Below are 19,946 nucleotides of genomic sequence, written 5' to 3'. Positions count from 1 at the left end.
GGTGGAATGGCTGGAGAAAATGAGGATGTGTGGTGTGGATGTGGATGATTTGTTAAGAAGTGCGAGAGAGGATTTGAAGAGGACTTTGGAGAGGAAGGGAAGGGAAATAATTTTTAGGTCAAAGGTGGTCCATCTTGATAAAGATGAAAAGTGTTCAAGATATTTCTTTAAAAAAATAAATGGTAAGAAGGAGGGTATGGAGGAGATTTTTGATGTGGATGGTGTTTGTGTGAGTGGGGAGGATGTAATGAAGGAAGTGGTCACGTTTTATGCTGAGTTGTTTGGCAGGAAGTGGGTGGATGAGAGTTTGAAAGAAGAAGTGCTTAAGACTTTGGATTGTAAGGTGGATAAGGATGGATGTTCTGGTCTATGTGAGGCAGTGATTGAGGAAGAAGTTAAGAAAGCGGTGTTTGGTGCAAGGAAAAATGTGACGCCTGGGAAGGATGGTTTGCCTGTGGAGCTATATGTTATGATGTGGGAAGTGATGGGTATGGATTTAGTGGAAGTGTGTCAGTTTATGTGGGAGAATGGGATGCTTGCGGGTTCAATGAAGGAGGGAGTGGTGGTCTTAATCCATAAGAAAGGGGATAAAAGGTGTTTGAGTAATTGGAGGCCAATTACGCTTCTGAACGCCGATTACAAGGTATTCAGTAAAATTTTGGCGTGTCGGATGCGTGTGGTTGTAGCTGATGTGATTGGTAAAGATCAAGTGTGTGCAGTGCCTGGTAGATGTATGACGGATAATCTGTGTCTTTTAAGAGATGTGTTGTGGGATTGTAAAGTAAGAAAGCAGAAGTGTATGGTGATGGCTGTTGACTTTGAAAAGGCGTTTGATCGCGTGTCTCATGTGTTTCTATTTGAGGTTTTGCGTAGAATGGATTTTCCGGAGAAATTTGTGCGTGCCGTGAGAGGATTGTATGGGGAGGTGGTGAGTGAATTTCTGGTGAATGGGTTTTTGAGTGAGAAAGTGTGTATTAGGTCTGGTGTGAGGCAAGGTTGTCCCATGTCACAGGTATTATTTGTGTGTGTGATTGAGCCACTGCTGTGTATGATTCGGAAAGAGAAAGTGGTGCGTGGTTTGCTAGTGCCAGGGAGTGGTGGAATGACTGTGAAAGTCTTAGGATATATGGATGATGTAGTAGTGGTGAGTGAGAGTGTGGCCTCTATGGAGAGAGTAAAATTGTTGTTGAATTTTTTTTGTGGCGCGTCAGCGTTTCGTGTGAATTGGAACAAATGCATGTTTAAATGTTTTGGTGACAATAGGATTAGGATGGATGGTGTGGCTAGTGTGGATGGTGCAATTAAAGTGTTGGGAGTTTTTTTTAATGATGATTTGAAAGGTTATGAGAGTTGGGATGAATGTGGTGAGCGGATTGTGCGGAAGATGAATTTTTGGAAGTTACGTTCTTTGTCTTTGGTAGGGAAGGTTCTTATTATTAAGGCTGTTATTCTCCCTATTTTGCTTTATGTTTCTTGTATTTTTCCAGTGCCCTATAGGAAAATTAAAAAAGTGGAGAAACTAATTTTTGTGTTTTTTTGGGGCAGTAGGATGGAAAGACTTAAGAGAGAGATTTTGTTTAAGCAATATTTGTATGGGGGACTGAAGTTTCCGAATATTGAAGTGTTTCTAACATTGCATTTTATTAAGACTACGGTCATTTTGATTGGGAAGAATAATAAAGGGGCATTTATGTGTAAGTATTTGGCTGGATGGATGCTGTATGGTCTGAATTGGGTGAAGCGTGATAAGAATGTGCCTGTTGCTTTTAAGTGTCCTGAGTGGTATGGTTTGATTGAGAAGTTTGTGAGGAAGAATGATTTGTTAGCAGTTGCAATGAAAGACTTTATGTTGGTTAAGAAGGTGATGGGGAAGATGTGTGTGAATGAGTGTGAGAGTAATGTGGTGGGATTGCGTTCTATGGAAGTTGCGCGGGTATGGAAGAAGTTAAGCATTCAAGGTGTGTCGAATAGACAGCGAGATATAGTATGGATGGGCCTTCATAATATTTTGCCAGTGAGGGATTTTCAGAAGAAAAGAGATCTCATAAGATCTGCAGTATGTCCAAGGGATGGTTGTGGAGCGAATGAGACGGTGAGGCACCTTATGTGGGATTGTAATTTTGCGTATGATGTGTGGAAAGGTGTGGGTGGACTGTGTAAAGGGGTTGCTGGTGTGAAGTTTATTGATTGGAGAGTGGCTATGTTTGGTTTTGGTGCTAGTCGTCGTGGCCTAGAAAGGATGATGTGGTTTATTATGGTGTGTGTGCAGGAGAGCTTGTGGGATGTGAGAAATTTGTGTGTGTTTAAAAGAGTAAATTTAACAGTAAATGATTGTATTAGGTTGATCTTAGCAAGACTATATGTAATCTATTTGTGGGATACAAGAGAAGGTGGTGGTGGTGGAACAGATTCTGAAGGTGTGTGGAAATACCTTAAGTGGCAGGATATGGTTAAATACCGTTGATATTTTTTCTGGAAATGTCTCTGGCATAGGATTACTTGTTTGTATTTTTGTTGAATAATACTTTAATAAAGAAACCACAATGATGTTTATGAAGTGGCAGTATAACTAATGACGAAGTCTGGTTAACTGTTTGATTATATCTAAACCTGAGTGGTTTTAGGAAAAAAAAAAAAAAAAAAATCTGTTCTTATCAGTTTAATATCTGATACGTCCCCTATCTGGGGACCATATATTAAATGGATTTTTAGAACAGGGAGATGGAAAAAGAGCTTGCTCTGTCCACTCCACGCATTGACCTGGTATTGCAGTATCTCCAGGACCGGTGCACCCCTTCTTTAATGCAGTTTCTAAAATCAGAAAGAATTGAATTCAATGTTTTTTGTTCATTTTGCTTGTTTGTCGGATTTTGGGATGGACTCTTTGGCTTTGCTTTTCTTCTCCTCATTGGATTTTTCATGTTCAAAGTTGCAGAAGCCAGATTACAAGCTCATTTTGGTTCAACTTCAGCAACTGTGCATTGCATTGCCATGTAATGTGATGCAATGCTATCTTTCTAGCTCTCCCTTTTTACTTCCTTTTGGATAAACAGACATATTAGGCAAGCATTTTGGAGCTTTCACCTAAATAACTACAGGTGGTGAGATAAGCTGCACAATATAATTGACCTTTCAGTATATTGTTGCACACACACCATCTATTTAGCAAATGCCCTTGTTATCAACAGCAGCCTTTTAAACTCACCTGAGCTAACAGGTATGTGCGCTGGTTACTCTGCTGCGCTTAAAATTTCTTTTTTGGTTTGCTACAATGCCTTTTCTGAAACGTTGTCTCCTTCTGCTGGAACACTGACTTCTTTCATTTAATGCCTGCAGACTATAAAAGAGAACCCAACCCAAAAAGTTTGGTTGATTAGTCTGTGGCATTCTGTTAAACTGTTGCTTATGGCGGTCTCTGTGAGCTTCTCAGCGACATTCAGCCAGCCAGGTATCCTGCCTGCAGTAGATGGAATGTGGCAATGGAACGCTGGCTGCGCGTGTCATAATAGGCTCTGAGCCTTTATATACCTGTGCACAGCAGCAGCCACCTTCAGTCTGCTGCTGGACAGCCAGCAGCAGCAGCAGCAGGAGAGGTATGTAATCAGGAGCCCTCCTGCTAAGGGTAGACAGCTGCTCGTTCCACCCCACCCCCCGCCTTAATTGGTTCTCCTCCCTTCCAACGGTGTTGAGGCGGGTGGGAACAGCAGGGGGTGAAGGTGCTGTGTTTAAAGAGGTGGAGTTATGCAGATCTAAAACGCGTGGATTGCAGCAGCAGCAAGCCAAAAAGTGCAGGCATGTAAGGGATCTAGAGGTTGACAACATGTCTTCTTAACGGGAGTCCAGGAGCTCATCTCCACAAATGGACTTTTCAGGATCCTTGGGTGGCTTCGTAGTTTGAAACCAATTCTGGTTATCGCTTCTCGGCCTTTTGGCTAAGATCAAGTGTAGTATCTGTTCTTATCAGTTTAATATCTGATACGTCCCCTATCTGGGGACCATATATTAAATGGATTTTTAGAACAGGGAGATGGAAAAAGAGCTTGCTCTGTCCACTCCACGCATTGACCTGGTATTGCAGTATCTCCAGGACCGGTGCACCCCTTCTTTAATGCAGTTTCTAAAATCAGAAAGAATTGAATTCAATGTTTTTTGTTCATTTTGCTTGTTTGTCGGATTTTGGGATGGACTCTTTGGCTTTGCTTTTCTTCTCCTCATTGGATTTTTCATGTTCAAAGTTGCAGAAGCCAGATTACAAGCTCATTTTGGTTCAACTTCAGCAACTGTGCATTGCATTGCCATGTAATGTGATGCAATGCTATCTTTCTAGCTCTCCCTTTTTACTTCCTTTTGGATAAACAGACATATTAGGCAAGCATTTTGGAGCTTTCACCTAAATAACTACAGGTGGTGAGATAAGCTGCACAATATAATTGACCTTTCAGTATATTGTTGCACACACACCATCTATTTAGCAAATGCCCTTGTTATCAACAGCAGCCTTTTAAACTCACCTGAGCTAACAGGTATGTGCGCTGGTTACTCTGCTGCGCTTAAAATTTCTTTTTTGGTTTGCTACAATGCCTTTTCTGAAACGTTGTCTCCTTCTGCTGGAGCACTGACTTCTTTCATTTAATGCCTGCAGACTATAAAAGAGAACCCAACCCAAAAAGTTTGGTTGATTAGTCTGTGGCATTCTGTTAAACTGTTGCTTATGGCGGTCTCTGTGAGCTTCTCAGCGACATTCAGCCAGCCAGGTATCCTGCCTGCAGTAGATGGAATGTGGCAATGGAACGCTGGCTGCGCGTGTCATAATAGGCTCTGAGCCTTTATATACCTGTGCACAGCAGCAGCCACCTTCAGTCTGCTGCTGGACAGCCAGCAGCAGCAGCAGCAGGAGAGGTATGTAATCAGGAGCCCTCCTGCTAAGGGTAGACAGCTGCTCGTTCCACCCCACCCCCCGCCTTAATTGGTTCTCCTCCCTTCCAACGGTGTTGAGGCGGGTGGGAACAGCAGGGGGTGAAGGTGCTGTGTTTAAAGAGGTGGAGTTATGCAGATCTAAAACGCGTGGATTGCAGCAGCAGCAAGCCGAAAAGTGCAGGCATGTAAGGGATCTAGAGGTTGACAACATGTCTTCTTAACGGGAGTCCAGGAGCTCATCTCCACAAATGGACTTTTCAGGATCCTTGGGTGGCTCCGTAGTTTGAAACCAATTCTGGTTATCGCTTCTCGGCCTTTTGGCTAAGATCAAGTGTAGTATCTGTTCTTATCAGTTTAATATCTGATACGTCCCCTATCTGGGGACCATATATTAAATGGATTTTTAGAACAGGGAGATGGAAAAAGAGCTTGCTCTGTCCACTCCACGCATTGACCTGGTATTGCAGTATCTCCAGGACCGGTGCACCCCTTCTTTAATGCAGTTTCTAAAATCAGAAAGAATTGAATTCAATGTTTTTTGTTCATTTTGCTTGTTTGTCGGATTTTGGGATGGACTCTTTGGCTTTGCTTTTCTTCTCCTCATTGGATTTTTCATGTTCAAAGTTGCAGAAGCCAGATTACAAGCTCATTTTGGTTCAACTTCAGCAACTGTGCATTGCATTGCCATGTAATGTGATGCAATGCTATCTTTCTAGCTCTCCCTTTTTACTTCCTTTTGGATAAACAGACATATTAGGCAAGCATTTTGGAGCTTTCACCTAAATAACTACAGGTGGTGAGATAAGCTGCACAATATAATTGACCTTTCAGTATATTGTTGCACACACACCATCTATTTAGCAAATGCCCTTGTTATCAACAGCAGCCTTTTAAACTCACCTGAGCTAACAGGTATGTGCGCTGGTTACTCTGCTGCGCTTAAAATTTCTTTTTTGGTTTGCTACAATGCCTTTTCTGAAACGTTGTCTCCTTCTGCTGGAACACTGACTTCTTTCATTTAATGCCTGCAGACTATAAAAGAGAACCCAACCCAAAAAGTTTGGTTGATTAGTCTGTGGCATTCTGTTAAACTGTTGCTTATGGCGGTCTCTGTGAGCTTCTCAGCGACATTCAGCCAGCCAGGTATCCTGCCTGCAGTAGATGGAATGTGGCAATGGAACGCTGGCTGCGCGTGTCATAATAGGCTCTGAGCCTTTATATACCTGTGCACAGCAGCAGCCACCTTCAGTCTGCTGCTGGACAGCCAGCAGCAGCAGCAGCAGGAGAGGTATGTAATCAGGAGCCCTCCTGCTAAGGGTAGACAGCTGCTCGTTCCACCCCACCCCCTGCCTTAATTGGTTCTCCTCCCTTCCAACGGTGTTGAGGCGGGTGGGAACAGCAGGGGGTGAAGGTGCTGTGTTTAAAGAGGTGGAGTTATGCAGATCTAAAACGCGTGGATTGCAGCAGCAGCAAGCCGAAAAGTGCAGGCATGTAAGGGATCTAGAGGTTGACAACATGTCTTCTTAACGGGAGTCCAGGAGCTCATCTCCACAAATGGACTTTTCAGGATCCTTGGGTGGCTCCGTAGTTTGAAACCAATTCTGGTTATCGCTTCTCGGCCTTTTGGCTAAGATCAAGTGTAGTATCTGTTCTTATCAGTTTAATATCTGATACGTCCCCTATCTGGGGACCATATATTAAATGGATTTTTAGAACAGGGAGATGGAAAAAGAGCTTGCTCTGTCCACTCCACGCATTGACCTGGTATTGCAGTATCTCCAGGACCGGTGCACCCCTTCTTTAATGCAGTTTCTAAAATCAGAAAGAATTGAATTCAATGTTTTTTGTTCATTTTGCTTGTTTGTCGGATTTTGGGATGGACTCTTTGGCTTTGCTTTTCTTCTCCTCATTGGATTTTTCATGTTCAAAGTTGCAGAAGCCAGATTACAAGCTCATTTTGGTTCAACTTCAGCAACTGTGCATTGCATTGCCATGTAATGTGATGCAATGCTATCTTTCTAGCTCTCCCTTTTTACTTCCTTTTGGATAAACAGACATATTAGGCAAGCATTTTGGAGCTTTCACCTAAATAACTACAGGTGGTGAGATAAGCTGCACAATATAATTGACCTTTCAGTATATTGTTGCACACACACCATCTATTTAGCAAATGCCCTTGTTATCAACAGCAGCCTTTTAAACTCACCTGAGCTAACAGGTATGTGCGCTGGTTACTCTGCTGCGCTTAAAATTTCTTTTTTGGTTTGCTACAATGCCTTTTCTGAAACGTTGTCTCCTTCTGCTGGAACACTGACTTCTTTCATTTAATGCCTGCAGACTATAAAAGAGAACCCAACCCAAAAAGTTTGGTTGATTAGTCTGTGGCATTCTGTTAAACTGTTGCTTATGGCGGTCTCTGTGAGCTTCTCAGCGACATTCAGCCAGCCAGGTATCCTGCCTGCAGTAGATGGAATGTGGCAATGGAACGCTGGCTGCGCGTGTCATAATAGGCTCTGAGCCTTTATATACCTGTGCACAGCAGCAGCCACCTTCAGTCTGCTGCTGGACAGCCAGCAGCAGCAGCAGCAGGAGAGGTATGTAATCAGGAGCCCTCCTGCTAAGGGTAGACAGCTGCTCGTTCCACCCCACCCCCCGCCTTAATTGGTTCTCCTCCCTTCCAACGGTGTTGAGGCGGGTGGGAACAGCAGGGGGTGAAGGTGCTGTGTTTAAAGAGGTGGAGTTATGCAGATCTAAAACGCGTGGATTGCAGCAGCAGCAAGCCGAAAAGTGCAGGCATGTAAGGGATCTAGAGGTTGACAACATGTCTTCTTAACGGGAGTCCAGGAGCTCATCTCCACAAATGGACTTTTCAGGATCCTTGGGTGGCTCCGTAGTTTGAAACCAATTCTGGTTATCGCTTCTCGGCCTTTTGGCTAAGATCAAGTGTAGTATCTGTTCTTATCAGTTTAATATCTGATACGTCCCCTATCTGGGGACCATATATTAAATGGATTTTTAGAACAGGGAGATGGAAAAAGAGCTTGCTCTGTCCACTCCACGCATTGACCTGGTATTGCAGTATCTCCAGGACCGGTGCACCCCTTCTTTAATGCAGTTTCTAAAATCAGAAAGAATTGAATTCAATGTTTTTTGTTCATTTTGCTTGTTTGTCGGATTTTGGGATGGACTCTTTGGCTTTGCTTTTCTTCTCCTCATTGGATTTTTCATGTTCAAAGTTGCTGAAGCCAGATTACAAGCTCATTTTGGTTCAACTTCAGCAACTGTGCATTGCATTGCCATGTAATGTGATGCAATGCTATCTTTCTAGCTCTCCCTTTTTACTTCCTTTTGGATAAACAGACATATTAGGCAAGCATTTTGGAGCTTTCACCTAAATAACTACAGGTGGTGAGATAAGCTGCACAATATAATTGACCTTTCAGTATATTGTTGCACACACACCATCTATTTAGCAAATGCCCTTGTTATCAACAGCAGCCTTTTAAACTCACCTGAGCTAACAGGTATGTGCGCTGGTTACTCTGCTGCGCTTAAAATTTCTTTTTTGGTTTGCTTTTTTTTCAATGCCTTTTCTGAAACGTTGTCTCCTTCTGCTGGAACACTGACTTCTTTCATTTAATGCCTGCAGACTATAAAAGAGAACCCAACCCAAAAAGTTTGGTTGATTAGTCTGTGGCATTCTGTTAAACTGTTGCTTATGGCGGTCTCTGTGAGCTTCTCAGCGACATTCAGCCAGCCAGGTATCCTGCCTGCAGTAGATGGAATGTGGCAATGGAACGCTGGCTGCGCGTGTCATAATAGGCTCTGAGCCTTTATATACCTGTGCACAGCAGCAGCCACCTTCAGTCTGCTGCTGGACAGCCAGCAGCAGCAGCAGCAGGAGAGGTATGTAATCAGGAGCCCTCCTGCTAAGGGTAGACAGCTGCTCGTTCCACCCCACCCCCCGCCTTAATTGGTTCTCCTCCCTTCCAACGGTGTTGAGGCGGGTGGGAACAGCAGGGGGTGAAGGTGCTGTGTTTAAAGAGGTGGAGTTATGCAGATCTAAAAGGCGTGGATTGCAGCAGCAGCAAGCCGAAAAGTGCAGGCATGTAAGGGATCTAGAGGTTGACAACATGTCTTCTTAACGGGAGTCCAGGAGCTCATCTCCACAAATGGACTTTTCAGGATCCTTGGGTGGCTCCGTAGTTTGAAACCAATTCTGGTTATCGCTTCTCGGCCTTTTGGCTAAGATCAAGTGTAGTATCTGTTCTTATCAGTTTAATATCTGATACGTCCCCTATCTGGGGACCATATATTAAATGGATTTTTAGAACAGGGAGATGGAAAAAGAGCTTGCTCTGTCCACTCCACGCATTGACCTGGTATTGCAGTATCTCCAGGACCGGTGCACCCCTTCTTTAATGCAGTTTCTAAAATCAGAAAGAATTGAATTCAATGTTTTTTGTTCATTTTGCTTGTTTGTCGGATTTTGGGATGGACTCTTTGGCATTGCTTTTCTTCTCCTCAATGGATTTTTCATGTTCAAAGTTGCAGAAGCCAGATTACAAGCTCATTTTGGTTCAACTTCAGCAACTGTGCATTGCATTGCCATGTAATGTGATGCAATGCTATCTTTCTAGCTCTCCCTTTTTACTTCCTTTTGGATAAACAGACATATTAGGCAAGCATTTTGGAGCTTTCACCTAAATAACTACAGGTGGTGAGATAAGCTGCACAATATAATTGACCTTTCAGTATATTGTTGCACACACACCATCTATTTAGCAAATGCCCTTGTTATCAACAGCAGCCTTTTAAACTCACCTGAGCTAACAGGTATGTGCGCTGGTTACTCTGCTGCGCTTAAAATTTCTTTTTTGGTTTGCTACAATGCCTTTTCTGAAACGTTGTCTCCTTCTGCTGGAACACTGACTTCTTTCATTTAATGCCTGCAGACTATAAAAGAGAACCCAACCCAAAAAGTTTGGTTGATTAGTCTGTGGCATTCTGTTAAACTGTTGCTTATGGCGGTCTCTGTGAGCTTCTCAGCGACATTCAGCCAGCCAGGTATCCTGCCTGCAGTAGATGGAATGTGGCAATGGAACGCTGGCTGCGCGTGTCATAATAGGCTCTGAGCCTTTATATACCTGTGCACAGCAGCAGCCACCTTCAGTCTGCTGCTGGACAGCCAGCAGCAGCAGCAGCAGGAGAGGTATGTAATCAGGAGCCCTCCTGCTAAGGGTAGACAGCTGCTCGTTCCACCCCACCCCCCGCCTTAATTGGTTCTCCTCCCTTCCAACGGTGTTGAGGCGGGTGGGAACAGCAGGGGGTGAAGGTGCTGTGTTTAAAGAGGTGGAGTTATGCAGATCTAAAACGCGTGGATTGCAGCAGCAGCAAGCCGAAAAGTGCAGGCATGTAAGGGATCTAGAGGTTGACAACATGTCTTCTTAACGGGAGTCCAGGAGCTCATCTCCACAAATGGACTTTTCAGGATCCTTGGGTGGCTCCGTAGTTTGAAACCAATTCTGGTTATCGCTTCTCGGCCTTTTGGCTAAGATCAAGTGTAGTATCTGTTCTTATCAGTTTAATATCTGATACGTCCCCTATCTGGGGACCATATATTAAATGGATTTTTAGAACAGGGAGATGGAAAAAGAGCTTGCTCTGTCCACTCCACGCATTGACCTGGTATTGCAGTATCTCCAGGACCGGTGCACCCCTTCTTTAATGCAGTTTCTAAAATCAGAAAGAATTGAATTCAATGTTTTTTGTTCATTTTGCTTGTTTGTCGGATTTTGGGATGGACTCTTTGGCTTTGCTTTTCTTCTCCTCATTGGATTTTTCATGTTCAAAGTTGCAGAAGCCAGATTACAAGCTCATTTTGGTTCAACTTCAGCAACTGTGCATTGCATTGCCATGTAATGTGATGCAATGCTATCTTTCTAGCTCTCCCTTTTTACTTCCTTTTGGATAAACAGACATATTAGGCAAGCATTTTGGAGCTTTCACCTAAATAACTACAGGTGGTGAGATAAGCTGCACAATATAATTGACCTTTCAGTATATTGTTGCACACACACCATCTATTTAGCAAATGCCCTTGTTATCAACAGCAGCCTTTTAAACTCACCTGAGCTAACAGGTATGTGCGCTGGTTACTCTGCTGCGCTTAAAATTTCTTTTTTGGTTTGCTACAATGCCTTTTCTGAAACGTTGTCTCCTTCTGCTGGAACACTGACTTCTTTCATTTAATGCCTGCAGACTATAAAAGAGAACCCAACCCAAAAAGTTTGGTTGATTAGTCTGTGGCATTCTGTTAAACTGTTGCTTATGGCGGTCTCTGTGAGCTTCTCAGCGACATTCAGCCAGCCAGGTATCCTGCCTGCAGTAGATGGAATGTGGCAATGGAACGCTGGCTGCGCGTGTCATAATAGGCTCTGAGCCTTTATATACCTGTGCACAGCAGCAGCCACCTTCAGTCTGCTGCTGGACAGCCAGCAGCAGCAGCAGCAGGAGAGGTATGTAATCAGGAGCCCTCCTGCTAAGGGTAGACAGCTGCTCGTTCCACCCCACCCCCCGCCTTAATTGGTTCTCCTCCCTTCCAACGGTGTTTAGGTGGGTGGTAACAGCAGGGGGTGAAGGTGCTGTGTTTAAAGAGGTGGAGTTATGCAGATCTAAAACGCGTGGATTGCAGCAGCAGCAAGCCGAAAAGTGCAGGCATGTAAGGGATCTAGAGGTTGACAACATGTCTTCTTAACGGGAGTCCAGGAGCTCATCTCCACAAATGGACTTTTCAGGATCCTTGGGTGGCTCCGTAGTTTGAAACCAATTCTGGTTATCGCTTCTCGGCCTTTTGGCTAAGATCAAGTGTAGTATCTGTTCTTATCAGTTTAATATCTGATACGTCCCCTATCTGGGGACCATATATTAAATGGATTTTTAGAACAGGGAGATGGAAAAAGAGCTTGCTCTGTCCACTCCACGCATTGACCTGGTATTGCAGTATCTCCAGGACCGGTGCACCCCTTCTTTAATGCAGTTTCTAAAATCAGAAAGAATTGAATTCAATGTTTTTTGTTCATTTTGCTTGTTTGTCGGATTTTGGGATGGACTCTTTGGCTTTGCTTTTCTTCTCCTCATTGGATTTTTCATGTTCAAAGTTGCAGAAGCCAGATTACAAGCTCATTTTGGTTCAACTTCAGCAACTGTGCATTGCATTGCCATGTAATGTGATGCAATGCTATCTTTCTAGCTCTCCCTTTTTACTTCCTTTTGGATAAACAGACATATTAGGCAAGCATTTTGGAGCTTTCACCTAAATAACTACAGGTGGTGAGATAAGCTGCACAATATAATTGACCTTTCAGTATATTGTTGCACACACACCATCTATTTAGCAAATGCCCTTGTTATCAACAGCAGCCTTTTAAACTCACCTGAGCTAACAGGTATGTGCGCTGGTTACTCTGCTGCGCTTAAAATTTCTTTTTTGGTTTGCTACAATGCCTTTTCTGAAACGTTGTCTCCTTCTGCTGGAACACTGACTTCTTTCATTTAATGCCTGCAGACTATAAAAGAGAACCCAACCCAAAAAGTTTGGTTGATTAGTCTGTGGCATTCTGTTAAACTGTTGCTTATGGCGGTCTCTGTGAGCTTCTCAGCGACATTCAGCCAGCCAGGTATCCTGCCTGCAGTAGATGGAATGTGGCAATGGAACGCTGGCTGCGCGTGTCATAATAGGCTCTGAGCCTTTATTTACCTGTGCACAGCAGCAGCCACCTTCAGTCTGCTGCTGGACAGCCAGCAGCAGCAGCAGCAGGAGAGGTATGTAATCAGGAGCCCTCCTGCTAAGGGTAGACAGCTGCTCGTTCCACCCCACCCCCCGCCTTAATTGGTTCTCCTCCCTTCCAACGGTGTTGAGGCGGGTGGGAACAGCAGGGGGTGAAGGTGCTGTGTTTAAAGAGGTGAAGTTATGCAGATCTAAAACGCGTGGATTGCAGCAGCAGCAAGCCGAAAAGTGCAGGCATGTAAGGGATCTAGAGGTTGACAACATGTCTTCTTAACGGGAGTCCAGGAGCTCATCTCCACAAATGGACTTTTCAGGATCCTTGGGTGGCTCCGTAGTTTGAAACCAATTCTGGTTATCGCTTCTCGGCCTTTTGGCTAAGATCAAGTGTAGTATCTGTTCTTATCAGTTTAATATCTGATACGTCCCCTATCTGGGGACCATATATTAAATGGATTTTTAGAACAGGGAGATGGAAAAAGAGCTTGCTCTGTCCACTCCACGCATTGACCTGGTATTGCAGTATCTCCAGGACCGGTGCACCCCTTCTTTAATGCAGTTTCTAAAATCAGAAAGAATTGAATTCAATGTTTTTTGTTCATTTTGCTTGTTTGTCGGATTTTGGGATGGACTCTTTGGCTTTGCTTTTCTTCTCCTCATTGGATTTTTCATGTTCAAAGTTGCAGAAGCCAGATTACAAGCTCATTTTGGTTCAACTTCAGCAACTGTGCATTGCATTGCCATGTAATGTGATGCAATGCTATCTTTCTAGCTCTCCCTTTTTACTTCCTTTTGGATAAACAGACATATTAGGCAAGCATTTTGGAGCTTTCACCTAAATAACTACAGGTGGTGAGATAAGCTGCACAATATAATTGACCTTTCAGTATATTGTTGCACACACACCATCTATTTAGCAAATGCCCTTGTTATCAACAGCAGCCTTTTAAACTCACCTGAGCTAACAGGTATGTGCGCTGGTTACTCTGCTGCGCTTAAAATTTCTTTTTTGGTTTGCTACAATGCCTTTTCTGAAACGTTGTCTCCTTCTGCTGGAACACTGACTTCTTTCATTTAATGCCTGCAGACTATAAAAGAGAACCCAACCCAAAAAGTTTGGTTGATTAGTCTGTGGCATTCTGTTAAACTGTTGCTTATGGCGGTCTCTGTGAGCTTCTCAGCGACATTCAGCCAGCCAGGTATCCTGCCTGCAGTAGATGGAATGTGGCAATGGAACGCTGGCTGCGCGTGTCATAATAGGCTCTGAGCCTTTATATACCTGTGCACAGCAGCAGCCACCTTCAGTCTGCTGCTGGACAGCCAGCAGCAGCAGCAGCAGGAGAGGTATGTAATTGACGCGCCCCTGGGCCTGTGTCGCGCTGCGGTGCGCACGCGGGAGCTTACCCGGAGCCGGATCCGTGGAGGGTTGTAGTCTCGTGGCGGTGACCCGGTCCGTGCCCAGGGAGTCAAACTGGACGGCAGTCTACTAGTAGTAAATAGTTGATGACTACGCCACCCGTTGAGTGCAGCCAGGGAGCTGCTGCTGCGGGGCAGACCGCTGAGGCCGATGGTAGGATTATGCAGCGTGATAGTATAACCCCCAACGGGAGGGGTATGGTCTCAGGGCAGCCGACGTGGATGATGGGGGTAGCAGGAACCACTCAGAGACGGTACGGTGTAGTTCAGGGTCTTTACTGGTAACAACGATAGACCCTCCCGGAGTACTTGCTAGCGAACGGGGCCTGGTCAGTCCTTGAGCAGATGGGATCTCCCCTGGCCAGGCGTAGTTGTAGGCCTCCCAAACTGACTGTACTCTTCTGGCTACCTTGCTAGAAGCTGATGTAAGTAGCCCACGTCCCTGAGTGTACCGTGTGGTGCTCACCCGTATGGCCGGTGACTCGGGGCCTTCTAATGGCTTCCGCTCCACGATGGCGGTGCTGGTCCCACGCGTGTGACCGTGCCTTCGGGCTTCTGGGCCAGAGGACCTGAAATCCCCTGCCTGACGGATTCTGCTGCTGGGTAAGAGTTAGCCCCCACAGCCTCGGACTCCGGGTCCGGAAAGAAGTCTTCTTAGTCAGGGCGAGCTCTGCAGCTGCCAGCCCCTGACTCCTTGTAACTCTGCTGTTTCCTATGCTGCTTCTTGTCTCTACTCCACTTGTCTCCAGGCTCAGGCCCCTGGACAGGGCCTGCCTGTGGAGCAGAGCCCATAGAGCAGCTCTGCTCCCTGTCTTCTCCTCTCAGAACTCCCTACTCTGCCTCAGCCCCAGGTTTATATAGGGGAAGTCCTTCCCCTCCCAAGACTGGGCAGGAGGTGTGGCATGCACAGGATCCCTGACCAAAGGACCTCCCACCTGCTCTCAGACGTAATATCTCTATCACTGTGGCAACCAGACCCCTGGGGTGTCACATTCCCCCCTAGTGAAATTTAGTAGTCCGGGACTAAACATATTTTTGTAACATAAAAAAGTATAAACAATAACATTACAATAAGGAAACGCATAAAGCTGGTCACGGCGTGTCCGTAACCGGGTGCAGTCTTTGAAGAAAGCAAGGTGTCCATTTCACCAAAACAGGGAGACGTAACCAGGTAGGGGTCTGTCCTACCCCGAGTCCTTAACAGTCTTTTAGTCCATCCTGGGTTACGCTCCACTAACTGTACAAAGGATTCCCGGTAAATCCACCAAGGACTCCTATAAATAACTGGAAACACATAATATTTACAAGATATGGCCGCTCTCAGTCCTCGGCCAGTGGGGATAAGGATTGGCTGCTCACAGTCCTCAGCCTGTGGGGAGATGGGATGGCTGCTCACAGTCCTCAGCCTGGTTAAGGATAGGGGACACACGGGAACAGTTCACACTTGTCCCAACGGGGACCATATTTTAATTAGCAACACAAGTACCCCTACGGGTAACTATGTACAGTTCCACTTTACCGTACTTCAGTAACGGCATCCTCCTGCTCCTTCTTGTGTGTAGGCTTCAGACCCGTCCGGGTCCTCTTGGCTTTCCTCGTATTGGTAGTACTGCAGCTCCTCCTTGGTTAACGTGGAGGGCGTACAGTCCTTTTGCACCTGGGGAGTTCAGGCCTTGCGACCAGGCGTGGAGAGGGTCGCCGTTGATGACGCCCGGGGTCAGAGGGTGCAACTTTGGGCCTGGGCGCGGGCTGGTGGTGGTAGTGCCCAGGGCTGGAGGGCTTGGCCGCAGGGCTTGTTGCGGGGGCTGGAGCAGGTCGGTGTCTGCAGCGCCCGAAATCGGCGGCTCCACCAGGGGGCCCGGGAGCAGGCTGACGCTGGCAGCGTCCGGGACAGGGAGACTCCTCTTACCTGCTCCCGCGACCGCTCCTGCGTCACGCGTCTTCTCCCGGTGCTGGTCGGGGCCGGCGACGACTGGGGCACTGCCGATGCTGGGCAGCTTAGTCTGCTGCCGGTCCGCCATCTTGCTGTCCGTTCCTGGTGTCCTCCTCCCCCCTAGTGGACCGTGGCCTACCTTCCGGAGATCCTCTTCCGTAGGCCGCGGCTCCGCAGTCAATCGTCGGGGTAGAGGACCTGGCGTCGCGCTCCTGTGACGTCGGCGTCTGCTGGGCTCCTTCCAGGACCTTACGCAACGTCCGGACGTGAGGCGGGGCTTCAGTTCTCGCGCGCTTTCGGAGTCCACGCCCCTCTTCTTCCCGCGCGGCGTCCTCAAGATGGCGTCCAATGGCGGGAAAACTCCACGGATGGCGGGAAGAAGGTCGAAGATGGCGCCGGATGGCGGGAAAACTTCGCGGATGGCGGGAAGAAGGTAGAAGATGGCGCCGGATGGCGGGAAACCTCCACGGATAGCGGGAATCTTCACCACTGGTAAGTTTGAACAGTCTTTGCTTTTCAGGCACGCAGTACCCGGTGGTTGCGGGCACGAGATCCTGCCGACTACGCCAAAGTTGACGCGCCCCTGGGCCTGTGTCGCGCTGCGGTGCGCACGCGGGAGCTTACCCGGAGCCGGATCCGTGGAGGGTTGTAGTCTCGTGGCGGTGACCCGGTCCGTGCCCAGGGAGTCAAACTGGACGGCAGTCTACTAGTAGTAAATAGTTGATGACTACGCCACCCGTTGAGTGCAGCCAGGGAGCTGCTGCTGCGGGGCAGACCGCTGAGGCCGATGGTAGGATTATGCAGCGTGATAGTATAACCCCCAACGGGAGGGGTATGGTCTCAGGGCAGCCGACGTGGATGATGGGGGTAGCAGGAACCACTCAGAGACGGTACGGTGTAGTTCAGGGTCTTTACTGGTAACAACGATAGACCCTCCCGGAGTACTTGCTAGCGAACGGGGCCTGGTCAGTCCTTGAGCAGATGGGATCTCCCCTGGCCAGGCGTAGTTGTAGGCCTCCCAAACTGACTGTACTCTTCTGGCTACCTTGCTAGAAGCTGATGTAAGTAGCCCACGTCCCTGAGTGTACCGTGTGGTGCTCACCCGTATGGCCGGTGACTCGGGGCCTTCTAATGGCTTCCGCTCCACGATGGCGGTGCTGGTCCCACGCGTGTGACCGTGCCTTCGGGCTTCTGGGCCAGAGGACCTGAAATCCCCTGCCTGACGGATTCTGCTGCTGGGTAAGAGTTAGCCCCCACAGCCTCGGACTCCGGGTCCGGAAAGAAGTCTTCTTAGTCAGGGCGAGCTCTGCAGCTGCCAGCCCCTGACTCCTTGTAACTCTGCTGTTTCCTATGCTGCTTCTTGTCTCTACTCCACTTGTCTCCAGGCTCAGGCCCCTGGACAGGGCCTGCCTGTGGAGCAGAGCCCATAGAGCAGCTCTGCTCCCTGTCTTCTCCTCTCAGAACTCCCTACTCTGCCTCAGCCCCAGGTTTATATAGGGGAAGTCCTTCCCCTCCCAAGACTGGGCAGGAGGTGTGGCATGCACAGGATCCCTGACCAAAGGACCTCCCACCTGCTCTCAGACGTAATATCTCTATCACTGTGGTAACCAGACCCCTGGGGTGTCACATAATCAGGAGCCCTCCTGCTAAGGGTAGACAGCTGCTCGTTCCACCCCACCCCCCGGCTTAATTGGTTCTCCTCCCTTCCAACGGTGTTGAGGCGGGTGGGAACAGCAGGGGGTGAAGGTGCTGTGTTTAAAGAGGTGGAGTTATGCAGATCTAAAACGCGTGGATTGCAGCAGCAGCAAGCCGAAAAGTGCAGGCATGTAAGGGATCTAGAGGTTGACAACATGTCTTCTTAACGGGAGTCCAGGAGCTCATCTCCACAAATGGACTTTTCAGGATCCTTGGGTGGCTCCGTAGTTTGAAACCAATTCTGGTTATCGCTTCTCGGCCTTTTGGCTAAGATCAAGTGTAGTATCTGTTCTTATCAGTTTAATATCTGATACGTCCCCTATCTGGGGACCATATATTAAATGGATTTTTAGAACAGGGAGATGGAAAAAGAGCTTGCTCTGTCCACTCCACGCATTGACCTGGTATTGCAGTATCTCCAGGACCGGTGCACCCCTTCTTTAATGCAGTTTCTAAAATCAGAAAGAATTGAATTCAATGTTTTTTGTTCATTTTGCTTGTTTGTCGGATTTTGGGATGGACTCTTTGGCTTTGCTTTTCTTCTCCTCATTGGATTTTTCATGTTCAAAGTTGCAGAAGCCAGATTACAAGCTCATTTTGGTTCAACTTCAGCAACTGTGCATTGCATTGCCATGTAATGTGATGCAATGCTATCTTTCTAGCTCTCCCTTTTTACTTCCTTTTGGATAAACAGACATATTAGGCAAGCATTTTGGAGCTTTCACCTAAATAACTACAGGTGGTGAGATAAGCTGCACAATATAATTGACCTTTCAGTATATTGTTGCACACACACCATCTATTTAGCAAATGCCCTTGTTATCAACAGCAGCCTTTTAAACTCACCTGAGCTAACAGGTATGTGCGCTGGTTACTCTGCTGCGCTTAAAATTTCTTTTTTGGTTTGCTACAATGCCTTTTCTGAAACGTTGTCTCCTTCTGCTGGAACACTGACTTCTTTCATTTAATGCCTGCAGACTATAAAAGAGAACCCAACCCAAAAAGTTTGGTTGATTAGTCTGTGGCATTCTGTTAAACTGTTGCTTATGGCGGTCTCTGTGAGCTTCTCAGCGACATTCAGCCAGCCAGGTATCCTGCCTGCAGTAGATGGAATGTGGCAATGGAACGCTGGCTGCGCGTGTCATAATAGGCTCTGAGCCTTTATATACCTGTGCACAGCAGCAGCCACCTTCAGTCTGCTGCTGGACAGCCAGCAGCAGCAGCAGCAGGAGAGGTATGTAATCAGGAGCCCTCCTGCTAAGGGTAGACAGCTGCTCGTTCCACCCCACCCCCCGCCTTAATTGGTTCTCCTCCCTTCCAACGGTGTTGAGGCGGGTGGGAACAGCAGGGGGTGAAGGTGCTGTGTTTAAAGAGGTGGAGTTATGCAGATCTAAAACGCGTGGATTGCAGCAGCAGCAAGCCGAAAAGTGCAGGCATGTAAGGGATCTAGAGGTTGACAACATGTCTTCTTAACGGGAGTCCAGGAGCTCATCTCCACAAATGGACTTTTCAGGATCCTTGGGTGGCTCCGTAGTTTGAAACCAATTCTGGTTATCGCTTCTCGGCCTTTTGGCTAAGATCAAGTGTAGTATCTGTTCTTATCAGTTTAATATCTGATACGTCCCCTATCTGGGGACCATATATTAAATGGATTTTTAGAACAGGGAGATGGAAAAAGAGCTTGCTCTGTCCACTCCACGCATTGACCTGGTATTGCAGTATCTCCAGGACCGGTGCACCCCTTCTTTAATGCAGTTTCTAAAATCAGAAAGAATTGAATTCAATGTTTTTTGTTCATTTTGCTTGTTTGTCGGATTTTGGGATGGACTCTTTGGCTTTGCTTTTCTTCTCCTCATTGGATTTTTCATGTTCAAAGTTGCAGAAGCCAGATTACAAGCTCATTTTGGTTCAACTTCAGCAACTGTGCATTGCATTGCCATGTAATGTGATGCAATGCTATCTTTCTAGCTCTCCCTTTTTACTTCCTTTTGGATAAACAGACATATTAGGCAAGCATTTTGGAGCTTTCACCTAAATAACTACAGGTGGTGAGATAAGCTGCACAATATAATTGACCTTTCAGTATATTGTTGCACACACACCATCTATTTAGCAAATGCCCTTGTTATCAACAGCAGCCTTTTAAACTCACCTGAGCTAACAGGTATGTGCGCTGGTTACTCTGCTGCGCTTAAAATT

General features: G+C 46.6%; 11 non-coding genes across 11 annotated transcripts; all 11 read left to right on the top strand.

The window, feature by feature from the left end:
* The first annotated feature begins 2,613 nt into the window (after window positions 1-2,613).
* LOC141193677 (U2 spliceosomal RNA) lies at window positions 2,614-2,797 on the top strand. The gene has a single exon (XR_012266567.1). It is a non-coding gene; the product is annotated as a U2 spliceosomal RNA (small nuclear RNA).
* Window positions 2,798-3,912: 1,115 nt separating this feature from the next.
* On the top strand, window positions 3,913-4,103 carry LOC141193930 (U2 spliceosomal RNA). Its single transcript, XR_012266733.1, has one exon. It is a non-coding gene; the product is annotated as a U2 spliceosomal RNA (small nuclear RNA).
* A 1,115-nt stretch (window positions 4,104-5,218) lies between these two features.
* LOC141193929 (U2 spliceosomal RNA) lies at window positions 5,219-5,409 on the top strand. Its single transcript, XR_012266732.1, has one exon. It is a non-coding gene; the product is annotated as a U2 spliceosomal RNA (small nuclear RNA).
* Window positions 5,410-6,524: 1,115 nt separating this feature from the next.
* Window positions 6,525-6,715, top strand: LOC141193928 (U2 spliceosomal RNA). The gene has a single exon (XR_012266731.1). It is a non-coding gene; the product is annotated as a U2 spliceosomal RNA (small nuclear RNA).
* A 1,115-nt stretch (window positions 6,716-7,830) lies between these two features.
* Window positions 7,831-8,021, top strand: LOC141193927 (U2 spliceosomal RNA). Its single transcript, XR_012266730.1, has one exon. It is a non-coding gene; the product is annotated as a U2 spliceosomal RNA (small nuclear RNA).
* A 1,121-nt stretch (window positions 8,022-9,142) lies between these two features.
* LOC141193926 (U2 spliceosomal RNA) lies at window positions 9,143-9,333 on the top strand. The gene has a single exon (XR_012266729.1). It is a non-coding gene; the product is annotated as a U2 spliceosomal RNA (small nuclear RNA).
* Window positions 9,334-10,448: 1,115 nt separating this feature from the next.
* Window positions 10,449-10,639, top strand: LOC141193925 (U2 spliceosomal RNA). The gene has a single exon (XR_012266728.1). It is a non-coding gene; the product is annotated as a U2 spliceosomal RNA (small nuclear RNA).
* A 1,115-nt stretch (window positions 10,640-11,754) lies between these two features.
* LOC141193924 (U2 spliceosomal RNA) lies at window positions 11,755-11,945 on the top strand. The gene has a single exon (XR_012266727.1). It is a non-coding gene; the product is annotated as a U2 spliceosomal RNA (small nuclear RNA).
* A 1,115-nt stretch (window positions 11,946-13,060) lies between these two features.
* On the top strand, window positions 13,061-13,251 carry LOC141193923 (U2 spliceosomal RNA). Its single transcript, XR_012266726.1, has one exon. It is a non-coding gene; the product is annotated as a U2 spliceosomal RNA (small nuclear RNA).
* Window positions 13,252-17,994: 4,743 nt separating this feature from the next.
* LOC141193922 (U2 spliceosomal RNA) lies at window positions 17,995-18,185 on the top strand. The gene has a single exon (XR_012266725.1). It is a non-coding gene; the product is annotated as a U2 spliceosomal RNA (small nuclear RNA).
* Window positions 18,186-19,300: 1,115 nt separating this feature from the next.
* LOC141193920 (U2 spliceosomal RNA) lies at window positions 19,301-19,491 on the top strand. The gene has a single exon (XR_012266723.1). It is a non-coding gene; the product is annotated as a U2 spliceosomal RNA (small nuclear RNA).
* Window positions 19,492-19,946: the final 455 nt, after the last annotated feature.

The sequence above is a fragment of the Phyllobates terribilis genome, unplaced genomic scaffold (assembly GCF_046119375.1).
Source record: "Phyllobates terribilis strain yellow unplaced genomic scaffold, ASM4611937v1 Scaffold_66__1_contigs__length_7565176, whole genome shotgun sequence".
Lineage (NCBI taxonomy): Eukaryota > Metazoa > Chordata > Amphibia > Anura > Dendrobatidae > Phyllobates > Phyllobates terribilis.
Note: the sequence above shows the minus strand (reverse complement) of the source record. Positions and strands in the feature narration are given on the sequence as shown.